Here is a 19,060-nt window from a genome sequence, read left to right on the forward strand (position 1 = left end):
GCAGACTCCCATGGTGAAAAGAGACCAGAAACAGGGGGCCCCTCCCCCACCGCCATGCCCTTGCTACCTCAGCCACTGACCCAAGTGTGGTCTGGGCAGAGGATGCAACTTTGTCTTTCGGCTTCCTTCCTCTGAAGTGGAAATTATAGTATCTGCTCCACCGACCTTCTGGGGTCACTGTGAATTAAGTAGGCAGCCAGTTAATGCTTTGAATGAGGAGCAAATGTAATAATTGATGTGAAAGTTCTTTATTTTGTTTTATTTTTTTAATCTTCACCTGAGGACATGTTTTCATTGATTCTAGAGAGGGAGGAAGGGGGAGAGAGAGAGAGAAACATCAACTGGTTGCCTTCCATAGTACCCCAAATGGGGATCAAACCTACAACCTAGGTATGTGCCCTGACTGGAATGGAACTGGCAACATTTCCCTGCATTGAACGATGCTCCAACCACAGAGCCACGCGGCCAGGGTAATGTGCAAGTTCTTTGATGTCTCTCTCCTGTCTTATGCATGTTTTCTTAGCCTTCCCTTTCCTGTTTTCTGGATGAGAAAACTGAGGCTTCATTCTCAGCCCCACGCTTGCTGTTCTGGGTCAGATCTGAGCAGAAACAGTTGCCCTGGTGCTGCAGTGGGAGGCTCCATCCAGACAAGGTGCTCATAAAGGGTCAGCACGAACGTGACCGTGCCCCCAGCCGGAGCCTGCAGTTAGCCGGACCAGGTCCTAGTGGGAGCAGAGATGAAGGCGGGGTGGGAGACTAGAACATTAAATCACTTTTTAAAGAAAAAAAATTGCTGCTCACCACTAGCCTGTTACCAAGCGTTCATTAAAGGTGTGCGTGCCTGCAGCGGATGCCTGTACCGTCTGTGCACTTTATCCTGAACCCAGTAACCTCTCATCTGCCCACAGCGGCGGCATGAGCCTGTGAGGGCTGGGTCTTGCCCGGAACCATGGTCTGTTCCTATTCATCTGAAAAATAAAATGGAGAGGATTCGGTGCCTCTCCCCCACGCCCAGCATGAAAGGGCGCAGGATCAGAGCTCTCTCCCAACCCCCATCCCAGCCCTGATGAAAACTTAACCAGCTGTGCAGAGTGAGCGAATCCCCGAAGAGGAATGAGGTCTCTGATGTGAGCTGAGCTGGATGCTGTGAGCTACCCAAACCCTCCCGGTTGCTCGTTCTCCGGCCCCAATCCTGGAGCAGCAGCCGGCGGGGCAAGAAGCCAGGTCAGGTGTGCGCTGCGCTGCCAGGCCATGTGCTGGCGGGGACAGAGGCGCTCGAATTGCACTTCGCGTTTCCTTTGCTCTGCACCTACTTTTCTGTGGGCTCCTGATGGCAGAGCCTGAGGAGCCGCAGCACCTGAACCTCAGTGTCTAATAAACAAGAATCTGACACACAACAGTGGCTGTAATGAATGAAGGAAGGAGAGAGTGAGGGCTCGACCATGAGCCAAGGGTCTACACAAAGGCTCCTCTCAGTCCTTGGAGTGCCATTCATTCATTCACACAGTCAGCCAATTAGCACTCATTAAGCAGCACCCTTGTAAAGAGCACATCACTCACTCACTCATTCATTCATTCATCAAACACTAGGTACCAGGACTTATCCTAGGGATGCACAGATAAAATGCTCGTTGTCTACCCAGGATCTCACAGTGTGGTGGGGAAACAGGCCAGTAAGCTGCCACCAGCAGGAAACACATGGCAACAGCCTCGAGAGTGAATTCCTGAGGTGCTGACAGAGCCCAGAGGAGGGCACCCAACTCCACCGAGGAGATGGGGGATGAGGTTCAATGGGACAGGGTGTGAGGAGGTAACCAGGTGGAGGTGATGGGAAAGAGGAACTTCTGGCAGAGGGAGCAGACAGACATGGGACGAAGCCCCAACATCAGTTCATGACAATAGCAGAGCTACAGCATTCGGGATGTCTCCACCTGCTTCCTGCCCTGAGAGGCCCCACCTTGCCCAGACCCAGCTCTGGCAGGTGGTACAGCAGAAAGAAGCAGGGACAGGAGACCGAGGCCACATGTCCTCAGCTCTCCTTGCCTCACTGTGTAAAACCAGAGGCAGCTGAGGCGAGGGGACCCTGTGGTTTCCTACCCCCACACTGTCATGACAAGGGTCTCTCTCCCAGGAGCTGGCAGGGACTCTAGGGAGCGGCTTTGAGGTCCGCACCAACTAGCCCCTCCTCGGATGCTTCCCCACTTGGCCTTTCTCCTTCACCCGCCCAGGGCCAGGAGACGGGCCTGAGTGTGCCCCGAGGTCTCCCAGGGCCAAGGTGCCCAGAACCCCATCTCCTAGCGCAAGGACCACGTCATTCTCTCCGACCTCAGGCCTGCCACTGCAGGAAACTGTCTGGCGGTTCCTCTGAAAGCTCAGAGTAGAATTACCACATGGCCCAGCAATTCCACTCCTGGATATAAAGCCAAAAGAATGGAAAACGGAGACTTCAGCAGACGATGTGTGCACCCATATTCCCGGCAGCATTACTGACCGCAGCCAGAGGGTGGACACACCCTCGTGCCTGTCCACAGGTACCCGGACAGGCGCGCTGCAGTGTGTACATGCAGCGGGACCGTTTCCGGCCACAGAAAGGAAGGCGTTTCCGACACATGCTCACCATGCACGCACCTTGAAAACAGGTGCTAAGTGAAAAAAGCCAGGCACGAAAGGGCAAGCATTACACGGTGCCACTTGTATAGAATACCTAGAATAGGTAAATTCATAAAGACAGAGCAGATTAGAGGCTCCCAGGAGGTGGGGGCGGTTATTGAGGAAAGGGGATGGAGTTTCTGTTTGGGGAGATGGAAAAGTTTGAGAAACAGCGTGGCGGTTGAACAGCAGTGTGATTGTAATTGATGCCACTTAATCATACACTTAAAAATGTTTAAAGTTCCCTGTTTTATGTTATATATGTGACCATACTTTAAAAAAAAGAATCCTAGACTAGCTTTTGCAGAAGGCCGACCAGTCACTGCTTGATCCGATGGACCCTCTCCAGCCTGCCTTCCCGGCAGCGCTTCTGCCCCCGGGATGTCTCTCAGCATTGAGCTCTGCCAGGCTGGCGTGTTCCATTTTTGTTTTTATTTCCTGCATTTGCATCTGCTTCCACCAGAATCTGTTATTGCTCTCTGGGGCTCGTACCCCTGACAGCGATTATTTGTACATGTAAATCCGAGAGCCAGGGACAAAGCTTTAATGACAGTCTCTTTGGAGGTGGCGGTAGCTGCTGTACTAGATGCATGACAGCCATCCCGTGCTGGGCTCCCTCTGGCGGGCACTCGGGTGGGGTGGGGGAGTGGGGCTGATCCCAGCTGGTTCTGGTTTAAGGAACTGTTCCTGGTAGTGATGTTGATGTTGGATTCTGGGGGCATCCCCTCTGTATCTTTTAAAGACGGGGGCTCATTTTTGTATCCCCAGTGCCTCCCATTAGGCTGGGCACGTCGTGAGCACTCAGTCTAGGCTGCTGAAGCCTAGCGGGTCTGGTTGTGCGTGGGAGGCAGCCTTCATTCACGAGGCCAGCGATGGCCACCCCTCCGCCCTTGGCTTTCTGTTAGAACTTTGCATCCCAGAGAGCAGGCAGAGGGTTCTCTCAGCCTAAGTCCATGTTACCTGACACCTGAGGAGGGAGGACATATGTCAGTTCAAGACTGGGAAACACATATCACCCCTTAATGTGCACATGAAATGTGGAAGTAGGAGAAGAGGTCCAGGGCGAACCAGAACCCAGACTGGGCCAGAATGTGGTGCCACGGGCTTGTTTTTGCGGGGAGGGGGACAGTCACCGCAGGCCACCTACACTTCTGTGGAGTTCAACACCGAGGCACAGACCAGCGGTATAGAGCACGCTGCCCTTTATATCAAAAACACGTATGTTTGTATGTGCGTAGACTGTCCTGGGAGGCACTGCTTCAGTTCCTTACCGTTCTGCCCGTGCTTTTAACTGCCTGCTCACAGGAACAAATTTCAGGGAGTTTTTTGGCCCACATCACACGCTGCACATGGGCAGGGGGCTGACTAATAGGACAAGTGAGTGACATGCAGGCCCCCAGCCTTGGTTTGTCTTGGTGAGTGTTTTCCAGAGAAAGGTTGGTGAAGTGGGGAGGAGCTCCCTTCCCCGGGGAGGTCGGCCAAGCATTAGGTGTTACCAGAGTTTCTTTCTTGGAAAGAGATACTCCTTTTTCAATAGTTCATTTCCTTGTTCTTTGTCCAGCCTCCCAGATAAGTATGTATGGTCTCATATCTGGAAGATTCTCCCTCTTACCCTCTGAGGTCTTTTGTCTTTTGCAAATCTTCTCTTCAGACTTTGGAGAGAATCAGCCCTCATGGATGGCCAGCCTCGTGTGAAGTTAGTTTTTGTTGGAGTAGTTGTTACACACACACACACACACACACACACGTGCCCGCACATAGTTTCTGGGGAAATACTTCTCACCCCTTCCTCTGACCGCTTACTCAAATGTTTCAAAATGGCTGTGAGTATTCGCTTTAATCTCCCTCAGACATGGGTGGGGGGAGAAAGAAGCCCGAATGTTACAGCGTGTCTGAGCAATGGAAACCTGTGCGCTAAGGAAGGAAGTTGTCTCCTGAGCTGAACTCTGAAGTTCACCGCCGCTAACGTTGTCATAATATTTTTCTTCAATAACAAAGCTCCCTAACATTACTATCCTTCTTCACTTGTAATTTCAGACAATTATTCCCATGTGACCCAGAGGAAATTAACCCATTAAACAAATGAAATACGAATGCAGTTGTTTTGAAGGTCTCTGCTAAGGAACTAGTTGTTCTCATATTTTCATTTCCACGCATGTGTATGGACTATCTCCCTTAGGGACACCCAGGGGGCTGAGACCGGGCCCTGCTTATAGGGAGCCTGCAAGTACTGTGGGTGACTTTCGCTAGTGAGGCGGTCAGAGGAGGGGTACCAACAGGAAAAACCGACCTATGTGTGACAAGAAAGAAGACATCAGTGCTGGGGGCAGAAGCCGGGAGAAGTGGGGCAGGGGACCGGGTGCAGGGAGAGGTGCCAGGCGGGGTGTGGCGAGTGAGCAGAAGTGAGCCGACGGTGTGATGGAAGGGTTAGCGGCGCAGGCCAGAGTGGTGCGAGGGAGAGGGCGTGAGCGCGGGTGCGGGGCTGTGGCTCCCTAGCTCTGGGACTCCAGGAGGCCGCTCTTCCTAGAAGTCCTTTTCCTCATCTGCAAAGTGAATACAGTGATGTGTGCCCTGTGAGGCTGTCCTGAGGCTTACACGGCATCGCGAATGGCAGTGCCAGGGGCCCAGTAGTTGCCACCTCCCTCCACTGCCGGGACAGGCCGGGTATTGGGGTCCAGGGAGAGGTAAGAGCGAGATGTGATTGTAGGAGGGGCAGAGCAGCAGGCTGAGGAAGGGCAGCTCCGTCTCACTAGGCTGGAGGACCCACTGGAGTCTTTAACGGGCCGGTAGAGCCCTGACCAGTGTGACTCAGTGGGATGGACGTTGTCCCGCAAAGTGAAGCGTTGCCGGTGAGTTCCTGGTCAGGACGTGTGCCTGGGTGGCAGGCTCGGTCGTGGCGCATGTGAGAAAGTGGCAACTGATCAACGTCTCTCCCCCTCTTGATCTCCCTCCCTTCCCCTCGCTCTAAAAATAACTCAATAAAATCCCTTGCAAAACCAGACTAGTAGACTGTATGGTCATCTTTCATTGAACCAACCTGGCAGTGGCCTTGGGGAGGACGAAACAGACCGGGAAGCTGGAGGCAGGGCCACAGTGTTGCAGGAACTCAGTCGTGAACTCTAAGGGAGCGCTTCCTAGAAAGTCAGGATGGGGCTTCACAACTTAGTAGATAAAGGACGGGGCTGGGGCGGGGAGCCAGAGTGTTGGGACATCCCTGACGGTGGTGACAATAAGCAGGGCAGCGTGGAAGCCAAGAGCGAGGCCCTGAGCACAGCTTGAACAGGAGGTGACAACCGGAAGTCTAGTGGAAATAGCCACTTGAGACGAAAGTCCTTGGGAGAATGGTCAGCTCTAGAGACACAGAGTTCAGAGTCAAGCGCCCAGTCGTCACATTCGTATGCATGTACTTGTGCGCACACATGTGTACCACTCCAAGCCGGAGAGCATGGGACCGCTCGGAAGTGGCCTTTGGCAGAGGACGCCTGTGTTGGGAGGAAGGGTTCCCAGTGACTAGGAGGGTCCGCGCAGAACAGGGCACGTGCCAGTGTCAGATGTGGTCATCAGGGAAAGGGAAATGAGGACTGAGACAAGGTCACTGGCTTTGGCAAGTGGTGGTTTTAAAGAGGGCAGTTTCAGAGCCTGGCCACCACCCCTAGTCTTACCTGGCTGTACCGTTTTGGCGTTTGACTTCTGTTGGATTTCTTCTTTCATGATGGCTCTCTCCTGTTCCTCCCTCATATGCACACTGTGACTCTCCCCCGGCCCCATACGTGCCTTCGGGTCATGAGAACGTTCTGTGCTCTCCGGCTCTGCACCACCTGGCACATGGAGGGTGGCCTTCTCCATATCAGTAGAGGACAAAGCCGTGCTTCCAGAGGCTCGGGTCAGATACCGCAGGGCCATCCCGGCCCCTCCCTTTCGCACTCTGCATCAGTGAATTTAGAAACTGTAGACCATGCTGGCACCCCTGCTCCACCCTGGTCCCAGGGTCCACTGCCTCCTGCCTGCATTATTGCAACAGCCTCCTCCCCTGTTGTCCCGTTCCAGCCTCCTCCTTTTCAGTCTGTTCTCCAGGCCACAGCCAGAGTCTCCATCCCCAGTGGTGATCAGCTCACACCACCCTTCTGCGCCAAAGCCTCCAACGGCTGGCCTCCCATCTCATTAAGAGTGAGAATTCCAAATCTTCCCCTGGCAGTGCCTGATTTGGTCATTGTCAGTCCTTCCACATTGCCTGGCGCACCTGACTCCAGCCATGCCGGCCTCCTTGCTGTTCCTCCAACACACCCTCCTGCCTTGAATACTTGGGTCACTTGTCTTGAGGCTGAGGCTTCCCAACCACCTTATATGAAAGAGCGATGCCACCAGACTCCTGGTGCCTTTGATTTCTTTTATTCTGGCTAGTTTTTCTCCATAGTCCCTATCCCTACCTGGCCTACCATTCATTTATGTGTTTCTTTATTATCTATCTTACCCAGTTAGAAGTATAGCCTACGAAGACAGGGAGTTTGCTTTGTTTTTGCTGTGAGCCCAGTGCCTGGCATGTAGTAGATAATTAGTAAATACAAGTTGAATGAAAGAGAAGGGACACTAACATTTACAAGTTGTGCCTTGGACACTTTCACTTTAGTCATTTACTTTTCACAACAGCCCTTGCGTATTATTCCTGTTATGTAGGTGAGAAAACATAAACACAGATCCAAATCAGTACTTATTATTTAAACTGAGGATTCAGAATGGAGGCAGAGAGCAGGGAGTGAGTCGGTCATTTGACTTCCATTTGCTCCCATTCATTCATTCATTCATTCAAGATCTAGGAAGCACCTGAGTATGTCAGGCCTTCTGCTAGTTTCTGGAGACCTAACATTGAATAGAAAACTCTTCTTGATCTCTAGTCTGATGGTGGAAACAGCCATTTAAACAAAGACATAGAGTAATGTGATAAGTACTATCAGAAAGGCAGGAACTCATCTTTCAGAAAGTATAAGTAAGCAAGTGCTTAATTCTGGAGTTGGAGAAGGCTCCCTGGAGGAGGAGACACTAGAAGTCAGTCTCTTTCAACGAGTGCTATACATTCAAGAAAACCAGCTACTGCTGGAAGGATAAAGGCCAGGCTCTTGGGATCCTCCATAACCCAGCCTCCACCTGCCTCACCAGCCTCGTCTCCTGCCACCCCTTCCTCATAAACACATTGCTCATTAGTTCCGGCATCACGACGCTACTTCTTACCCTTGCTAATGCTATTTCCTCAGTTCGGAACGCTCTCCTCCTGACCCCTTTTTTTTTTCTGTTGCGGCTCAGTTCAGTATCATCTCCTTCCCTGGGTGGATACAGACAAGGCCACTGTCACATTTCTGTGACTCCCTGCGAGCCATACCCCTCTGTAGACAACTGGTCTCCATCACCTTTGTTCTTGCTGCGCTGTCACAGGGTTGACTAACCCAAGCCTATGCTAGAAGGGAGAAGAGGGCGCAAAGGCTTGGGAAGTCCTGTGTGGTGTGAGCGCAGCCGAGAGCAGCCCCTGAATGGCCCACCTGAAGGAGCTGAGGAGCGTATGGGCTGTGGAGGTGCATATGGGCAGTGGAAGGGTCTTCAAAGGGCATGGGAGGTCCAGAAAAGTGAAGCCTCCTGCTGCGGGACATGAGCCTTGGGGCCGCCTATGCACGTGAGCGTCCTTGCTCAAGACCCACGTGAGGCGCGCTGGAGCTGGCAGATTGGTCACGGGCTTGTGGGAGCACTTCTGCCTGCTCCCTGCACACCTGGGCCGCCTGTCGCTCAGCCTGGCCACCTGAGTGGAGGGCTCTTTCTAAAACTGGACCAAAGCACAGAAACAGGAGCTGGCAGGATGGATAAAAACAGAATCTGTACTGAACACCTTGCCTCTGTCCCCCAGCAGGCAAGCAGTAGTAGAACCAAGATTCCAACCCTGGCATTTAGGTTCCCGAGCCCACACCCTTGACCACTTAGTGAAAAGGGGGCAGTGGTCCATTAATGTAACAGCTGCCTCCGTGCTCAGTGTGAGAGTGTGTGTGTGTGCGCACGCGCGCGTGCGTGAGAGAGACAGAGACAGAGAAGAGGTGGGTGTAGGGAAGAGGAAAGAGGGGGAATTTCAAGTGCCTGCTGAAACCAGGTGTTGTTTGTCGTGACAGAACCTGCCCGATCCAACTGCATTTTGTCTCTATGGGGAAACCTGAAAGCAAAGCTCCCAGACTCTGGGAAAGTTCCTGGGCTGGAATACAGTGCCTGGCATATGGCAGGCATTTAATATTTGTTAGATGGCTCAAAGGATGGATGGACAAATAAACAGATTTCTGACCTAGGGGATGGAAGAAGAGGTTTCAAGCTTCGGCAGATTGTGGTGTGTGGCTCTGGGCAATGCTTATCCTCTATCTAGTCCCCAGTCCCCTTCTCCAAGAACTGAACATGCTGGTTATAGATGCTTATGTCAGCCCCAGGCTGAAATGGGCTGCACAGGCTGAGGATCTGGGCTCGAGGGCATCAGCCTGCTCTGCTGACCTTCAGGGCCTTGGGCTCTGGCTCAGGAAGTGTTTGTTGGGAGCTCTGATCAGATGCTGCCATCCTCTGCAGGGACTGTCTGGGAAATGACCATGGGCAATAGGGGTAGAGGGTAGAGAGAAGATGTCTCAGCCCATCCTGGTCACTTCCAGGGTCCAAGAGCCTCCAGCCCTGTAGGGGAAGGCAGAGCCAGGCTTTCCTTCACCTTGGATTGATCAGAGAAAGGGTCCCAAGAGCTCATTCACAAGACCCTTAGGGAGGGACAAGGCCTCTGCTGCATGCAGGAAGGAATGTGGCCTCTGCTTTCACTTCCCACAGCTGGCAGCTTTTTCAGTGGTGCAGACAGAGTAAAAGGAGAATAAAGTGTTGAATTGTTTGGTATTATTAAGGATTTCAGCTCCCCAGGACTCCTACATAAAGAGATGGAAATAGAGCTGCTGGAGCCAAAAAACACAAAGAAGTATATGCATTTATTACATATTATCTTTCCCCCCTCCAAATGGCCCTAGAAATGTCAAAAGATCATCTATTGTTTCATTGCTGATTAAAAAAAAAAAAAAAGTTTGGGTTTGGTGGGCTCTGGGCCTGGGCAAGAGGCTGGCCGAGGGAGAGGACAGGGATGTTTTGTCAGGCAAACTTCGGGAGGCCCCGCCATCCTTCCAGTTCTTCCTTTTGGGGTGTTAGCTTCACATGTGCAATTTAGGCCAGGGCAAGCATGGAATGACACATTTGCATGCTCGTAAATGTGTAAGCGCCTACTGTGTGCAAGGTTCTCCGTGGCGCTGCTGGAGGCCCCAGGCGTGTTAGCAAGGTCATGTCTGCAAGGAGCTCAGGGCCTTGTGCTGTCTGACTGTGCTCAGGGCGGTTGCGCGTCCCAGACACAGCTCACGGTGCCTTCCTGCAGAATCCAGAGCAGGGATGGCTGTGCTGCCTGGAGGAGATGCAGGAGGGCTTCACAGAGAAGGTGACATCTGAGCTAGACCTTGAAAGATGAGTAGACTGTCTGTCTACTGGCAGAGGCGGGAGCAAAGGCATCTCAGATAAAGAGAAGAAAGCCTGACATGCGAGTCAAAGGCCGCATTCAACCCTCAGAGCTGGAAGTTGGGCCTGGAGGGACGGGCAGTGCCTGAGCCAACCCCCTGGCCCTGAGCTGGCGCAGACCCTGGCAATCTGAGGCCATGTCTGATCTCAGACCTGCTGTCCACACTCCCCGCCGAGGCTGACGTGGGTGTAATTCTCCTCTGTGACTCTCCCACTGACCACCCCCGTGCCTTCCACAGGCTGGCAGACCCGCAGCTGCACTCCGAGCCCTCTGGGCAGGAGGCTGGCCTCCGGCTCACCTCCCCTGCTGCCATCCAGTGGCTGGAAAAAGGCTGACCATTGGGGAGCTATTGGCCACCCCATGGACTGGTGAGTCCCTGGGGCTAAGGGCATTGGGTCAGGCCCTCCAGTCTCAGAGCTGACTGTCCCCATCTCAGCCCCATTGCCTAAAGCTGGCAGTCTCATGCACATCCCAGGACCCGCAGACGGGCCAGGAGCCCTGTGACCTTTTCTTCTTCTGGCTTGACACCTCCTCTCAGGGCAGTGCCCCACCCGCTCCTTCACACCCTTTCCACCTCTCTTGTCCGAGCTCCGGTCCTGCTCCCGCTCCATGGGGCGGCTGCGTGCTAAGCTAGCGCCTCCTCCTGTGGCAGCCCCTGGAGCGGAGGCCAGCCTCTGCCTGGTCTCCAGCAGCCCTTCCCTTAGCTCCCGTGTTGGGTGCAGAGAACTAGGAGGAAGACGCCTTTCACACAGACGGCTGTCATCCCACATCTTCCCAAATGTTACCCCCACCGGTGAGAGCCCCCGAGCCCTGGAAAGAAGCATAACCTAGCCCCCTTGCTTTTGAATTCAGCTTTTCAGCTTTCACAGTCTTTTTTTTATTTATTTCTCTCACGACCCTCAAACCACCCTGATGTGGGAGCAGAGCAAATATTGCAGCACCCTCACTTTTAGAGATAAGCAAATAGGGGTACAGACTGAGTCACATGCTTGAGGTTTACAGCCAGTTTGTGGAGAGCTGGCCCTGGCCCTAGTCTCCAAGATTCTGGTCACAGCCCCCGCCTCCCTGCTGAGGTACCCAGGCCAGCTCCAGGCACAGAGGGAGAGCACGAGGGGCAGTCGGGAGTCTTCCCTGCCCGAAGGCAGCGCTGGTCTGGGTCTGTGGATGGTGAGGCCGCGCGCCCTGCCTTGGCCTCCTTCGCGGTGACTAAGGAAGCCCAGCATGTTGGCCTCTAAGATTCCTCCTGACTTCAGGATTCTTTCCGCTTGATCAGAAAACTGCTGTTTAAACATTTCTTCTCCTGCATTTGGGAAATGTTGACAGAAATGTAGGCAAGGCTGAATCAGCATCCCAGACCTGTGGAAAGAACCGGGCTTCCAGGTTGGGACAGGCACTGGGAAGATAGCACAGGTAAAGACAACATCCACTCCCCTTACTCCTGAAGGCTGTGGGGTCCACGGGAGCGGCAGGCCGGCAGGGCTGGCCTTCATGGAGAGGCGGCAGAGGGGTCTACGTGGTCATTGCAAAGTGTCCGCTGTGCTTCCTTCCGATAGACATGTGATGCCCATCTGAATGGGGGGCTTCCTCCAAGCCAATCCCAAAGGCTCTAGAGAAGACAGGGGTGTGTTTAAAGGGGACCCTCTGCACGTGCCAGGGGCATAGTTGTGTGAGGAGGCTCAGTAGCCCCGATAAATCTGCAGACAGCCTCAGGCATATATGGAGATGGCTACCCAGGAGGCCCGGCAGGGAAATGGGCTCCCTTGGGCAGAGACCAGGCCCTGACTGCAGCCCCCGCCCCAGGACCTGCCTTGCCCAACTCTGGCCCCAAAGGAAGACTTTCCATTCCCTTCCCTGGAAACCCCCCTCACTTACAGGAAGCTGGGTGTTATCGTAAGGTCTGTAAATGGCCAGCCTGCTTTTCCAGCTGCAGCGGTTCACTCAGAACAATTAGCACGCAGTTTCAAGCTGGAATGAAACATATGGCAGAAGGTTCCCAGGAGCCAGCTAGGGGCAGCCCAAGAAGGAGGGGAGCAACCTGGGGAGGGGCGGGGGATGCTTGGAAAGGGGGGCTCCAAGCATGCCGCCTGGTCTAGGCGCACCTGCTCTAGTGTTGGAGGGGCAGAAACAAGGGCTCCAGCAAGTGCCTTCTGCACCTCAGGTCATGAATACATTCAACACCCCTTGAACCGGCATTTTGAGTCAAGAGACTTGAAAATCCCCTAAACCCAGAGAACGTCCTGCTTGGAGGGCTTTAGGGCAAATACCCAGGGGTCTGGACTGGGGAAGACATGGACATACTGAGGAACTAATATTCATCCAGGCACGCTTTGATATTCTTTCATTCACTGAATGTTGGCTGAGGGCCTACTGTGTGCCTGGTGCTGTCCTAGGCATTAATACTCTGTGAAGAAAACAAACCAGGATCCCTGACCTCATGGAGTTTCCATTCTAGTGTGGAAGGCGTCATAGCGCAGAAGTATCCTGCTGAGCGTGTTAGGAGGCAGGTTAACCTCAGGAACCCAGCCTGTGAGATAAGCTTTGCCATTTCCTTTTCACATGCAAAGTAGTGGAAACTAAGAGTTTATTTAAAAAACAAAACAAACAAACCAAAAAAACTGTTCACATTCTCTAAGCTAGGAAGTGGCGAAGTCTGGATTTAAACCATCCAGCCCAATCCCTGCGGCACTCACCTTGCCTCAAAGATGCTGAGATGCCCACGCCCACCCAAACAATGCCCAGATGGTATGGGTGGGCAGTAGAGTCAGAGTCCGTGAGTGGGAAGAGCTCAGAGATCGCCACTCTGGCCTCAGCCTCTTACTGAAGGAAAATGATCTCTGGAGATTTAGTGACCTAAGGTCACGCAGTCAGTCACACCATTAGAGAAGAGGAACCTGAAGGTCCTGCCCTGCAGGTACAGGTTCTTTACACCAAACCAAGCTAACTTTTCAGGTTTTCACAGCAAGCCCACAGCTGCATTCTCGAAAAGGGCCAGCCTCCTGCCAACTCCCCGCATCCCTTCCTGCTTCAGAGACCATGCTCACTCCTCCAGGCTCCTGCCTGCACCGTCGGTCCCAGGTAACAGGCACTCAGGGTCCGGACAGGAGCTGACCCTTGGAGCCTCCCCTGGGCTGTGATGTTGGCACAACTGGAGAGGGGCCCGCCGGACCACATTGCCACCCCACCCCCAGCCCACGTCTCAATGTGCTCAAAGCAATGGCTGCAGGCAGGTGCAGGCGTCTTGCAGGGTCAAGAGCTAAACAGCACTCCGCCTGGAAGAAAAGTCACAGTAACAGCATCAAGGGTGAGCGCAGAGGTGGCGGGGAGGGGAGAGAAGAGGCAAGCGGACCTCAGTGCAGTGGCCATGAGGCTGACACTGGAGCCCAGGGCAGGTAAAGAACGCAGCTATAGATCCAGCCTCCTGAAGGAATATTCTGGAGGTAGGAGACACAAGCTCACTTAAAATATGTGTCTGAGATAAGAACCAAAGATTGTTATTTTTGACTAAGGATATAAAATGCTAAACACTGCTGTTATTAGTCCTTTCTAAAAGCCAGGTGTAAAATACTGCCATTCCCAAGATTGTGTTTTCCTTTTTTTTTCTTTTAATGGCAGAAATTAAAATCTCCTTAAGCCATTAGCCATAACTCCCCAAGGTGAGCCCTCAAAGTGATTTTTCCAGGGATGCCTCCCCTCACAGCAGGAGGTACGGTGGCCACCCCACTAAGCTTCACGCACCCCTTCCCACCTCTCCCGCGGCCCCCATTGGCACGGAGTGCCCGCCAGGCAGCAGGTGGCTGAACAGGCTGAAAGTTTTATGGGTCTGCCCCGGTAGACCCTGTCTCCCTCCAGTTGCCAATTTGGCTGGTTGCTCCCTACTCACAAATACCTAACACTGAAGACATTCGGCCCCTGGAGTGCTGCCAGGCCGCCCCCACCCCCGACCCCCCCGCAGGGCGCGTGGCGCTCAGTGACTCAGCCTCCAGTGCTGTCAAAGGCGCTCCTGCTCCCCGGGCCGCTTCTCCCTGGGCCAGCTTCCCTTCTTCCTCTCCACTGTCTATTTCTTGCTTTTTTCATTTTCTTTCCATCAAAGGCTGATGCTACCAGAGAAAAAGTTCATAAAAATGTTATGTCCACCATAAAACCCCTAATGTGGCATTCTGCATGATCCATGCATTAACATTAACATTTCCCAGACAGTTATTGTGAGATAATGGTCCCAGCAATAATTCAGCAGTAACGTTCCTTCAAGCAAATGTTATGGAGGAGTAAATGACTTGCCAAGTGAGCTGCTGCAGTGGGGGAGGGGAGAGGCGACGCTGGAAGGTGCAGATTCCGAACCCGAGAGACCCGCGCGCAGCTGGGCAGGGGTCTGGGGCTCATTCTGGGCCTGACCACAGACTCTGCACCATGAGGCCAGGCCCTTCTGCTCTCTGCTCTGGTTCACACAAATCTTTCTTTCTCCCCAGAGCTATTTTGGGAGAATCAGCTGAGAAAGAGGATTCAAGGCATCAGGGTCATAGGGCTGAGAGGTGACGAGTGGCTTTGATATTTCAGATGACATCCTTTTCCCCATCGTTGCCCTGCGGTCCCAGCATGCTTTACACTTACCTCTGGACAGCACTTATCACCTTGTATTTTTATCACTTGTTGACCTGGATGTGTCCCCTGTTGTAACTGTGCCTTCCTCGTGAGCAGCGTGCACACCTTAGTCTTCTGGTGACCCAGCACGAAGAAGGTATACAGTCAGTGTTGGTTGGGGGTGCGGCTGCACAGGTGGACCAATGGATGGATGGAAGGACAGATGGATACATGGTTGGAAGAATGACAACAAAAAAGATCCAGAAATAAAAGCAGAACATAAGATGAAGAACATTTGACATTAGTGATAAAGGGGAAGGTACCTAAACCCACATACTTTTAGACAAAATCATGAAGGTGTGTGCTGGAATGGAACTTAGGGATCTGCCGCCCTACTTATTTTATTCTTCAGGACCGTGAGGCCCGGTGGGGTTGGTGTCCAAGCAGGACTAGGGCCTCGGACCACCAGTCCAATGCTCTGCTGGCTGCCATCTTGCTGCTAACACGTAAGGCTAATAATATGCAAAGAACCCTTTTCTATCACTGAGGAGTTTGCTTCCTAGTGGAGGGGGCACTTTGGGCACAACACACAACTCCTCCTAATTCAGGGCAGAGTGTGATGAGTGCTGCAGTGGGAAATATCTTCAATTTGGAGACTGGAGAGGGACCACAGAGGATGGGGGCCCTGGAGGGTGAGCAAGACTGGGAGAGCAAGCATGGTTGGGAGGGGGTGAGTATGTGAGAAGAGGGACAGGATGAGCAAAGGCACAAGGGTGACTGGCACCGAGGACTCCTCACAGGTACTTTATTTACATCCACGCACGTTGAGTGTATGGTACTAGGAGAGCGTTTGTCTATGGGGGTGGCTTTCCTTACTTAGAATGTGGCTCTTTACTGCTTCTCGCCCTTCTGACAAGTCATCAGCTTGTGGGTTGTGCCCTTAGCCGTGGTGGCCAGCCCTCGGGCTTGTGCCCAGGCTGGGCCTGGCCAGCCTCGCTGGCCCCTGGGGCTCCCTGGGAGGCAGCCACTCCTTTGCTGTCTGTCCCATCTCTGCGCAATGCTGCTCACAGCCCAGGGGAAGGTTAAGCAGGAGCCGCAGTCCTCTCAGAACTGTTAGGTGGGGGAAGTCTCTATGAGAAACTTAAGGGACAATGTTGGCTCTTTTCCAAATGCCACATGTGATGACCACTCTGATGGCTCCCAAGAGCAGCTTCCCAGAAGGCAGAACCAGATTTACTGCGCCGGCAAAGGAGATGGTGACCTCAACAATGTATTCGAAGGACCCTGGAGAGGCTTTGCCCCAATCAGAAAGATCATCCTCACCCAAGGGTCTCATCACATCCTAGAGGTGCAAGAGGATGTGGAGGTCAATGGATTAACCTGCCGTGCTGTGAAGGCATCTCCCATAGACAGGCTTCCGTCCTCTTCCTAATCACTCCTGGCAAAGGCAGCTCTTCCGTTCTGGGGCTGCGCTCACTGGTGGAGCGTCCTCACACAGAGGGGACATTTGTCTCTGTCACTTCTGCCTTTCTGTCCTGGTTTTGCTCTCTGAAGACGACACTTACGCCCCTGCCTAGGTCTACAGTCCTGCAGGTATATACAGTGATTCCTCGGCTAACGAGTGACCCTGCTAACAAATTTTTTGGCTAACGAAGATTTGTTTTGCTGTTTTTTGGACCCGGCTAACGAATGTTTTAGTGGTTGCGCGCGCTAACACGAAGCAGCAAACACGAACGGTCAGGCCATTCCAGGAGCTTATCCTTTCCGTCTGCATGTGTGTGACAAAGAAATGAGCTGACGTCATCACATAGGGGAGACCCACCAACTGGGTTGTTTACGTTCGAGACAGTGAGAAGTGAGACACCTGATAACGTAAGCTGCTTCAGATCTGATGACGATGTACATCAGAAGGTGAGAGGGCCATCACTTTGACCTTCTAGAGAGGGACTTCCAGAGTGCCGCAGAGAGAAGCTGTTCTCGTACCAGTGTCAGCACAGTGCATGCTCCGTGGGCGGCACCCAGAAGGAATTAAATGACTTTCTGTAGAAACCTACGGGCAACCACGTTTCGGCTATAGAAGGTTTCAGCTAACGAATGTGATTCCAGAACAAGTTACCTTCGCTAGCCGAGGTATCCCTGTAGGCATATACCTTCTTCACCGCCCTAGGCTTCCTCCCCAGAGGCACGCCGTGTTCACAGGGCTCCTCTCGGGAAGTAAACACGGTCCCCCAGTGTCGTCGGAAGCAGCGCCCCTGTCACCTGGACTTGTAGAAATGCGGCCCAAGATTGCAATTACCTTTGGGGGTGGGGGAGCCGACATATAACAACACTAGTACCCATTCAGTTTTCAGTCAAACGTCCCCCCCTTTTTATCCTTCACATGAAATTCTCTTAAGCTCCATCTCCCTCATGTGTACAGTCTGCATTTTACGCTAAGAATATCTCTGTACTCGACATCATCACCTTATTTTCAGCCTGTTTCCTGCTTCCTAAGCTCTTTCTCAATCTTAATTCTCTCCGTAAACCCGTTAACTATCCCCTCCAGTGTGGGCAGCGATAAGTCCACTTTCCACAACATCATGCAAATTGTTGGTAAAAGTGCTCAACAGCTCAAAGCTTGTTACTTCAGCATGAAAGACCTCCCAGCAGACTCAGATTTACTAATCAATACCACTTGGGTGCCCTGACTGGTGTGGTTCAGTTGGCTGAGCGTTGTCCCGCAAAGCAAAAGGTCACTGGTTCGATTCCTGGTCAGGGCACATGCCTGAGATGCAGGCCCAGTCCCTGCTCGGGGTGCATAGGAGAGCCAACCAATTGATGTTTCTCTCTCTTTCTCCCTCCCATCCCCTCTCTCTAGAAATAAATAAAATACAGCTTGGGGAAAGTCACAATCTAGCTAAAAGTTTGCCTACCTATTCTCCCATCCAACTTCCTCTTCAGTCTTATCCTATCGAGAAGAATGTCACAGAAAATGTTGTCATACAACTTGCTGAAATCAAGATACTTCTCAGAATTTTCCTTACCTATAGAGAGAAAAACATAGGAATTCTATGCTTTTTTAAAGGAGTAATAAAATTGGCTTGACATGAGTTTTTCAATGAAGCAATTCTTGTTCTTGGTCATTTCATCTTTCTTTCATAATTAATCCAATTTAGAATTTTTGTTAATGACTAATATCAAACTTAATGTTATATGGCTTCCAGAACCTGATATTTACCACTTTATGAAAATACAACTTTTGCACATTTCTGTCTCTAAAAACTATTTATTTTCATCAGTGCACAAACAGCGAACAGTGGTTCGAAAACCCTGTCTTTAAGTTCTTCCGACACATGAGGTCATTTGCTGGTATCCCCAGCCTTGACTTTATTTACAGCTATAAGATACTCTTTTTAAGTGTTTTTGTTTGTTTGTTTGTTTGTTTTGTTTTGTTTTTTTCTGGTTTGATGACCATTGTCCTTGAAGAAAACAAAGCGAAGTGGAAGTTAAATTGTTTGCTTCCATTTGTCTTCTGGTAACCTCACGTGTCTGCCCCAGCCTATAGCTGCCTCAGTTCCTTTTTTTCTCTTTCCATTTTGCTTCAAGTGTTGCTTTTTAAGACAGAGAGGAGAGGGAGACTATGTGGGCAGGGAGCAGTGGGGAGGGAGGTGGTCTCAGACCTCAGTTCCTTCTGGTCCTTGGCCTTCCTGGTGCACTACTGACGGGGTCAGGCTACTCGCGTGTGGCTTCTTGTTTATAAGCCCCTCCTTTCATCTTCTGCACATGTGCTTTTAAATCACCCAAGAGCTCAGATTTGAAAATGTGAACAAAAGATACAATGTCCATTAAAGTTCACACTCACCATTGGAAAGACATGGGTTGACCCCGCCTTCTTTTCCCAGCCCTCCTTCGAAATGTAATTAGCAATGAAATTCAACCCAGCCAATATTTTTTGATCACCTCTTATGCCCAAGGCACAGTTCCAGATACCCTGGGTGATACAGAGGTGAACCAGAATTGTCCCTGCCTTGAACACAGTGGAGGAGGTAGACACAGAAATTGCCGTGGCTTCAGACAGGATGAGCCAAAGATGACAATGCTGATATATACAAAGTGCTGCGAGAGCCCGGAGGAGGAGCAGAGACCATGTCTGCTTGGAAAGATCCATGAATTGGCAGGATGGGCAGAACAGCAGAAGCCAGAGATGCAGAAAAGGTTGTAACTTCCTTGGGAGGGGCCAAGGTACAGAAACAAGATGGTGTTTGGAGAACAGCGGAGGACTGTGTGGCTAGACTATGT

At 52.0% G+C, this 19,060-nt stretch overlaps 1 protein-coding gene across 1 annotated transcript in view; it reads left to right on the forward strand.

Moving 5' to 3' along the window:
- PKNOX2 (PBX/knotted 1 homeobox 2) overlaps positions 1–19,060 on the forward strand; it is a 239,233-nt gene that overhangs the window by 109,892 nt on the left and 110,281 nt on the right. The window lies entirely within an intron of this gene.

The sequence above is a fragment of the Furipterus horrens genome, unplaced genomic scaffold (genome assembly GCF_987537825.1).
Source record: "Furipterus horrens unplaced genomic scaffold, mFurHor1.1.pri manual_scaffold_11, whole genome shotgun sequence".
In the NCBI taxonomy this organism is placed as follows: Eukaryota; Metazoa; Chordata; class Mammalia; order Chiroptera; family Furipteridae; genus Furipterus; species Furipterus horrens.